We start from the raw sequence: 9,271 nt of genomic DNA on the forward strand, positions 1-9,271 counted from the left end.
TTTTAAAATCTAAAAACAGAAATGAACTAAAAAGAAAGTTTCAAGTAAAGATTTTGTATCCGGGGGGGGGGGTATTCTTTAAATTTTACAATCTATAGAGAAACAGCGTTTCAACATGTAGGAACTTAGGAAATTCTACACACCTTAGTCTTTACTGAGAGGTCCACTAGAGCAGGCTGTGCAAACTGTGCCTCATTATGCAAAATGTAGCCATTGAGTGATTTTGTAAGTAAAGTTTTATTGGAACAAAGACATGATCAATTACTTATGTATTGACCATGGATACTTTTGTACTACTATGGCAAAGTTCAGCGGTTGTGTCAGAGACACTGTGGCCCACAACTTTAAAATATTTATTTTATGTCTCTTTACAGAATGTTTACCAAGTAATCTTCTAAAAGATGAACTGGTATTTTTTTTTAAGTTATTCATTTTAGAGAGGAGAGGGAGAGACAGAGAGAGAGAAGGGGGGGAGGAGCTGGAAGCATCAACTCCCATATGTGCCTTGACCAGGCAAGCCCAGGGTTTCGAACCGGCGACCTCAGCATTTCCAGGTCGACGCTTTATCCACTGCGCCACCACAGGTCAGGCCGATGAACTGGTATTGATACCACATGTGGTGACAGTGAAAATTTAACCAAAATATCTGATAATGAGCATTTTACATCTAATACTAATATTAGGTGGGGGAAAGGTGAAAGACCACTGTAAAGCATTTTCTGTTGCAAAAAAACATATTGTTCAACTAAAAATAAGAGAAGTAAGAGGAACAAGAGATAATAGAATAAACTTTTTGTCTGAACACAGTAGATGATTGTTAAATGATACTGAGGGGAAAACAACAACAACAAAAGAATGGACCAGAGAATTAAGTCCAAAGTAAATAGGTGGTTAAGAATGATGTTTTTAGGCCCTGGCCAGTTGGCTTAGTAGTAGAGTGTCAGCCCGGCATGTGGATGTCCTAGGTTCAATTCCCAGTCAGGGCACACAGGGAAAGCGATCATCTGCTTCTCCGTCCCTCCTCCTCTCCTTTCTCTCTCTTTATCCCTCTCCTTCTCCTGCAGCTATGGCTTGATTGATTTGAACGCATCGGCCCCAGGTGCTGAGGATAGCTCTGTGGAGCCTCCACTTCAGGTGTTAAAAATAATTTAGTTTCAAGTGACCCCAGATTGAGCAATGGAACAAAAACATGAGCAGAACATTGGCCCCAGATCCCAGTTGGGGCGCCTACAAGAGTCTGTCTCTCTATTTCTCTCCTCTCACTTGGAAAAGAAGAAGAAGAAAAAATAATAATTTTTTAAATAAAGCATTAAACATGACAAAGAACATATAATGATAAAAGCCAAGATTCACAATGAAGATATATCACTGAATAATATTTACATACCAAATAACACAGGAACTACATTTATAAAGTTATACAGCAAGAAGAATTAAATAATAGACATAATAATAATAGGAGATTTAATATACCAATGTCAGTACAAGACAGATCAAGTAGTACAAATCACAGGACTATAAACATATCTGAGGTGAGGAGAGGTAGAAGAGGGTATGAGGTGATAAATAGTGATGGAAGGAGACTTGACTTGGGGTGGTGAATGCATAGTACATTAAGCAGATAATGTATTATAGAACTGTACATTGAAAACTATATAAATCTACTAACCAATGTCACCTTAATACATTCAAAAATAAATAAATAAAAACTGAAAATCTAAACAGCATAATCCATGAGCTAAACCATATTTATTTATTTATTCTGGGAGTAGGGAATATATTTTCTTGTTAAAATTGATTAAAGATAAAAAATCGTGTCATGGATGACATCATTAAGTTCTGCAATGTGGAACACTACAAACAATCCTCTCTAATTACAATGTAACAAAAGTTAAAACTACTATAAAAAACCTGAAAACATAAAGGTCTTTACACTTGAAAATTGTTTAAAGGCCTATGTTAAAATGTGTTGATTTAAAGAGGAGATAATAACTGAAGTTACAGAAAAATTTTAAAAGAATGATAATGAAAAACTATATATCAGAATCTATGAAATACTTTTAAAGCAATGATCAGGGGAAAATTCAGAGCACTCAGTACTTTAATGAGTACAAATAAAACAATAAAAATAAATGAATTATATTATGACCTGAAAAGAAAACCTAAAAACCTAAGTAAACTACAAGAAGTCACAAGGAAACCCATAAAACATATAAAAATAGAAACAATTGAGGTACAGAAATTTTAAAAACCAAATTAAATAAAATTACAAAAAATCCTGCTTTAAAAAATAGACAAACCACTAGCTAGCTTGAGGAAGGAAGAAAGACAGAAAGAAGTATACAAAATAATAAATGACAAAGGATAAATAACTACTGAGACAATAAAAAAAATAAAATAAATTACTTCAAACCTCTATGCAAGTAAATTTGATGGTCTTCATGAACTAAATAATTTTCTAGAGAAATACAGATTACCAAAATTCTAATTCTAGTGTTAGAAAGCTTGAATTAGGCAATTTTCATAGAATAAATAGAGATAGTTATTAAAGAATTATCCCCAAGAAGCACTTCGCTCACATGGGTTTACTGGTGAATTTTAGTAAACCATCAAAAAGTAAATAGTATCAATGCTCTATAAATTATTCAAGAGCATTAAAACAAAAGGAAAATTCCCTAACTCCTTTTATGAAGCAAGTATGACACTAATAGGTAAAATGTACATAAAAAATACTAAATAAGGATTAGTGAAACTATATATACTTAACACAAAGATACAGATAACAGGACAGCAAATCCCAGAGGGAAGGAGGGGAGGGAGTTATGGGGAGGGGGACAATGGGGGTGTAGTGAGGGACAACAGGGTAGGGAGTGAGGAAGTTATAGTGAGTGGGACACTTGAACCCATATTAACACAATAAATTAAAACTAATAAAAATTAATTTTAAAAATACTAAATAAAATATTAGCAAATCACCAACAATACATTTAAAAACCAAACAAATATACTGTGACAGGCAAGATTTGTTTCATATAAGGTTGTTTCTATATTAGGAATGTCATTGATATCATTTTTCATAATAATATAGTTAAGGACATATAAAATATAATTATAACCACAGATGCTTAACAAACCTTTGGGAAAACTCAGCACCATTCATGACATGCACTCCTACACATTATTCACAGTGGCCAAGACATGGAAACAATCAATGTATCCCTCAATAGGAGATCAGTAAAGAAGAAGTGGTACATATATACAATGGAATTCTAGCCAGCCATAAAAAATGATTTATTTTCATTTGTAACAATATGGATGGACCTTGAGAATACTATGCTAAGTGAAATAAGTAAATCAAAAAAGCTAAGAACTATATGATTTTACACATAAGTAGAATATAAAACTGAGACTCATGGATGTAGATGAAAGTGAAATGGTTACCAGAGGGAGAAGTGGGAGGAGGGAAGTAAAGAGGGCTAATTATATGGTGCCAGAAAATTATTTGACTTTAGGTGATGGGCGCACAGTGCAAGGAACAGCTCAAATGCTCTAAAGATGTTTACCTGAAACTTATGTGTTCTTGTGGACCCATGTCAACTTATTAAATTTAATTTCGAAATAATAAAAAAAAACTTTGAAAAAATCAGACTTTTGTAACATGATAAAAGACATATAATTAATTTCTAGTGCTAATTTTTATTTAACAGGAGACCACTAGAGATTTTTTACTGGATTAAAAACAAGAAAAGTATGCCCATTCCTTTACTTCCATTCAATGCTGTACTGTAAGTCTTAATTGACTCAAGAAATCAATTAGACTTAGAAGAATGGATTACAAAAAGTAAAGCTTTCTCTATATGCAGATGATATAGTATACCTAAAAAGCCTTAGACAAATAATGGCAAATTAACTGAAACAATTTAAGAAATCAGTAAGGTAACAGTATATAAAGCTAACACATAAAAGGTAATAGTCTTTATATACACACACATAGAAGCAACAACAACAAATTAACAAACAAGTAGAGAAAAATCTCATATAGAATAGCAACAACTAAGATTATATACATAAGGATAAACTTAGAGAATTTGTTCCATAAAATTTTTAAAATATCCCTGAACAACAGAGGAAACTTTAATAATTGGAAAAAAATCATTGCCTTTGGATCTAACTCAACATTAAAAATATGCTCGTTTTCCCTAAATTAATGTATGGGTTTAATATAATCCCCAAAATATCAAAAACATTTTTATTGAGTTAGACAAATTGATACAAAGTTGTATTTTTTTAAAGTAAGGATAACCATGATATAAGTGAAAGAAAACCTGTAAGTCAAAAGTAATGACACTGGACATTAAAGCATACGATAAAGCTTCTGTAGTCTCAGTATCATGATACTGGTACATGAATAAGTAAATAGCCCAGTGGAATAAAATAGAAAACCTAGAAATACACCCAAGTATATATGAAAAGTTTAGTATATGATAAAAAGGTCATATAAAATCATTGGGGCAAAGATGGACATTTAATAAATGGTATTGGATTCCAAAGATTTATAGGGAACCAATAAAGAACACGAATACCATCAGCAATCTTGAAAATGAAGAAAAAAGTGGGAGGTATCACACTTCCTGATGTAAAGTTATAGTACAAGCTCACTGTAATCAAAACAGCTTGGTATTTGCATAAGAACAGGTATACAGATCAGTGGAACAGAACAGAGAACCCATAAATAAACCCACACCTTTATGGTAAATTGATATTTCACAAAGGAAGCAAGAATATACAATAAAGTAGACAGTCTCTTTAATAAATGGTGTTGGGAATATTGGACAAGTGCACGCAAAAAAAAAATGAAACTAGACCACCAACTTATACCAATTCACAAAAACAAACTCAAAATGGTTAAAAGACTTAAATGTAAGTCATAAAACTATAAAAATCTTGGAAGAAAACATCGGCAGTAAACTCTCCAATATCTCTCGTAGCAATATTTTTGCCGATATATCTCCACAGGCAAGTGGAATAAAGGATGAAATAAACAAATGGAACTATATCAAACTAAAAATATTTTTTGCACATCAAAAGACATCATTAACAAAATAAAAAGACAACCCACTCAATGGGAGAACATATTTGCCAGTACGACTCGTAAGGGGTTAATAACCAAAATTTATAAAGGACTTCTAACACTCAACACCAGGAAGGTAAACAATCTAATTTAAAAATGGGCAAAGGAATTGAATAGACACTTTTCCAAAGAGGACATAGAGATGGCCAATAGGCATATGAAAAAAGGTTCAATGTCACTAATCATCAGAGAAATGCAAATTAAAACCACAATGAGATACCATCTCATACCTGTCAGAATGCTCTCATTAACAAATCAACAAGTGCTGGTGGGGGTGTGGAGAAAAGGGAACCCTCCTGCACTGCTGGTGGGAATGCAGACTTGTGCAGCCACTGTGGAAAACATTATGGCATTTCCTCAAGAAATTAAAAATGAAACTGCCTTTTAACCCAGCTATCCCACTTTTAGGAATATATTCTAAGAATTCCAAAACACTAATTCAAAAAAAGATATGCACCCCCCCATGTTTATTGCAACACTGTTTACAATAGGCAAGATCTGGAAGCAGCCCAAGTACCTGTTAGTGGATGAGTGGATAAAAAAGCTATGGTACACATACACAATGGAATACTATGCAGTTGTGAAAAAGAAGGAAATCTTACTTTTTTGCGATGGCATGGATGGACCTGGAGATTATTATGCTATGTGAAATAAGCCAGGTAGAGAAAGACAAATATAATATGATCTCACTTTTATGTGAAATCTAATGAACATGGTGAACTGAAGGATGAAATAGAGGCAGAGATGGGGTCACAGGGACCAAAAGGACAGCTGTCAGAGGGAAGGGAAAAGAAGGGATGGGATCAGAGAAAGTGAAGGCATTAGCCAAATTATATATACATAACACAGTGATACAGATAACAGCACAGCAACTTCCAGAGGGAAGGGGAGTGAGGGAGGTGGGGCAGGGGGCAAAAGGGAGCACGTTGTTGGAGTTAGAGGGTGTTATATTGAGTGAGACACTTGAATCCATGTTAGCAATAAATTTAAAATTTTAATAAAATTATATAAAGAAATGATGTTGGAACAATTGAGACATTTAGAAAAAAATAGATTCATAGTATACACAAAAATAAACTACAAATGGGTGAGAAATCTAAACTTAAAAAGTGGTGATGGATTAAGATCTGACTTCTGATGGTGGCGAACACACAACATGGTATACAGAAATGTGATATAGAATTGGGCACTTGAAACCTGTATAATTATGTTAACCAGTGTCACTCCCATAAATTCCATTAAAAAATGAACCATAACAAGTTTGTGAAGAAAAAAAAAAGCAGAGCTCTTCTTTAACCTCAGTGTAGGGAAAAGTTTTCTGTGATTCAATTGCCTGGTGCAATGAAAGAAAAGAATGACCAATTTGATGACACAATTTTTTAAAATGTATAGCAGATAAATTATAAATAAAACAAAAGGCAACTGACAAACTGATGTAATGTATTTGTAGCACACACAATGGGCAAATAAAAAATATCCCAAATATATACAGAACTCTATACATTTGAGGGACAAAGGGCCAAAAATATTATAAGAAAATGGGCAAGGATGTATGAACAGATAATTCACAAAAATATGTAAGACAGTCCTCAAACATGATAAATCAAATCTTACAATTATACAAATTCATATTACACATATTACAACAATGCAAAATATTGTTTCTCACCTACCATATTGACAAAAGTTAAAAAATAAAGTAGGGTAACACATTGTATAAGAGAGATTGTGGGAAATCAGTTACTCTTAACATTGTAGGTGGGAATGAATACCAGTATAACCTTCTGGAGAAAAAATTGGCAATACCTAACAAAACTACATATGCACTTAACTTTTGGCCTAATCATCCCACCCCTGAGAATGTAACTTGAAGTTATATTTCCACTACTACAGAAACATTTATGTCCATAGTTATTCATTGCAGTATTGTTTGCAAAATGTTGAAAACTTAAGCTTATACAAAAGATAGTGGTTATATGGGAGTGATACGGACATCCAGTGGAGTCCAATGAAGCTGTGAGAAAGAAACATGAAGTTCTCTATAGAACGATAGGGAGTGATACTGCTAAGTAGAAAAGGAATATAAGAAACCATATATGTATCTACTAATTTGTGCAGAATAAAATCAGGAAAGATTAAATCAGAAACTTAAAGAGACTGGTTATCTACTATGGTAGTGTGGGAAAGGAGTAGAAAGAAGTTGGGAATTTGAAAGTAGAAGGTACAAGGAAAAAATTATTCTTCTCTGAGTAGACATATTTGTATAACCCTGCCTTTTTGAATAACATTAATGTTTCACATGCCCCAATTAAAAAGATCAATCAGGATGTCGGAGGAACCCAAACTCAACTACAAACAGCAACAAATTACATTAACTATAATACAAATGATTATCTTAACCACACTGAAAAAGTGAGGAAAAGCTAAGCTAAGAAAGTTGAAGAAACAGTATTTTGATTGCATCTCTGAGTCTGAAGACAAGAACTGTACACAAATACAAGTTAGTAAATTTGTTCTTTTGTGTGTGACAGAGACAGAGAGAGACAGAGGGACAGACAGACAGGAAGGGAGAGAGATGAGAAGCATCAATTCCTCGTTGTGGCACCTTAGTTGTTCATTGATTGCTTTCTCATATGTGCCTTGACTGGGGGGCTACAACCAACAGAGTGACCCCTTGCTCAAGCCAGCGACCTTGGGCTCAAGCTAGTGAACCTTGCTCAAACCAGATGAGCCTGTGCTCAAGCTGGCGACCTCGAGGTTTTGGGCCTGGGTCCTCCACATCCCAATCTGACGTTCTATCCACTGTGCCACTGACTGGTCAGGCAGTAAATTTGTTTTTAACAGGACTATTGGTTAGCATCTCTACGACTCCTTTATGTACTCATCAGAAATGAACAAATACGTAATTATTGTAAATAATGAGAACAAGGTCAGAGAAAGAAGGTACAAATAAGGCTATAATGGATTGAAATCAGAGGTATCAGTATGTGCTCCTGACTTTAAATATTTATAAATATAGGTTGGTACAGAAATAAATATACGTATATCAATAAGCAGATGTATATATACATACAATATATTTCCTACCTTTGTTGATGGAGAAGGCCTAGCAGAAGTGAAACCCCAGTAGAAATGAACACACATTGAGATATTGGTTTCTAGATGTCATTTTCCAAAAAAAAGAAACCAGGATTCATTGATGAAATGGTTTGATTTCAGGGCTGTGGTGTGGGAAAACACACACACACACACACATACACACACACACACATACACACACACACACACACACACACACACACACCATGAACATGAACATCCTATGGTGCCCATAAAGAAGGAAGTATACAAAAAAGGATAAGATTATGACACAGAACCAACCAAAATGAGCTCCCAATGACCAAAGTTGGAACAATTCAAGAAACAAAACAAATAATGATATACAGTTGACCCTTGAACAATGCAGGAGTTAAGGGTGCCAACCCCTGCACAGTTGAAAATCGAGGAATAATTTATGACTACCCCAAAACTTAACTACAATTGTCCTTAGGAATCCAGGGATTCAACCAACCTGAAGGTGAAAAATCACAGTTGAGAATGTGAACATACTGTTTTCCATTAGTGGTTGGATGGATCTACAGATGAGAGATCTGCAGTTTTTACTGGAAAAAAAAATCCGTGTATAAGTGGGCCCGCATATTAGTGAACCAACACAGTTCCAACTTGAGTTATTAAAGGGTCAACTGTAATTTGATTATAATTCATAGTATAACATAGCTATCCATGAGTATATATTAATATAAATTATTTGAATCAATAATTTGAAATAAATTTGATAAAATATTTTATAAATAATTTGAAAGTTTATAATTAGGGGGAAAAGAACAGCTTTTCAGGAAAATTCCAATGAATAAATGTAATAGGAATGAATAAATAGAAAGTCACCAGTAAGTAATAATTGTTGTAATCAAGATCCCCAGCTGGATCTAAAAGTAGTAAGTAAAAGTCTGAGAAGAAACAGGATATTTTCATAGTCTTGAAGTATTTCCTACACAATGTGTATTACATACAAATGGAAAAAAAAGTACCATTACAATAGAGCACCATAACTGTCACCACTTTAATGACATGATCAAGATG

This window comes from Saccopteryx leptura, chromosome X (assembly GCF_036850995.1).
Source record: "Saccopteryx leptura isolate mSacLep1 chromosome X, mSacLep1_pri_phased_curated, whole genome shotgun sequence".
Taxonomy (NCBI): domain Eukaryota; kingdom Metazoa; phylum Chordata; class Mammalia; order Chiroptera; family Emballonuridae; genus Saccopteryx; species Saccopteryx leptura.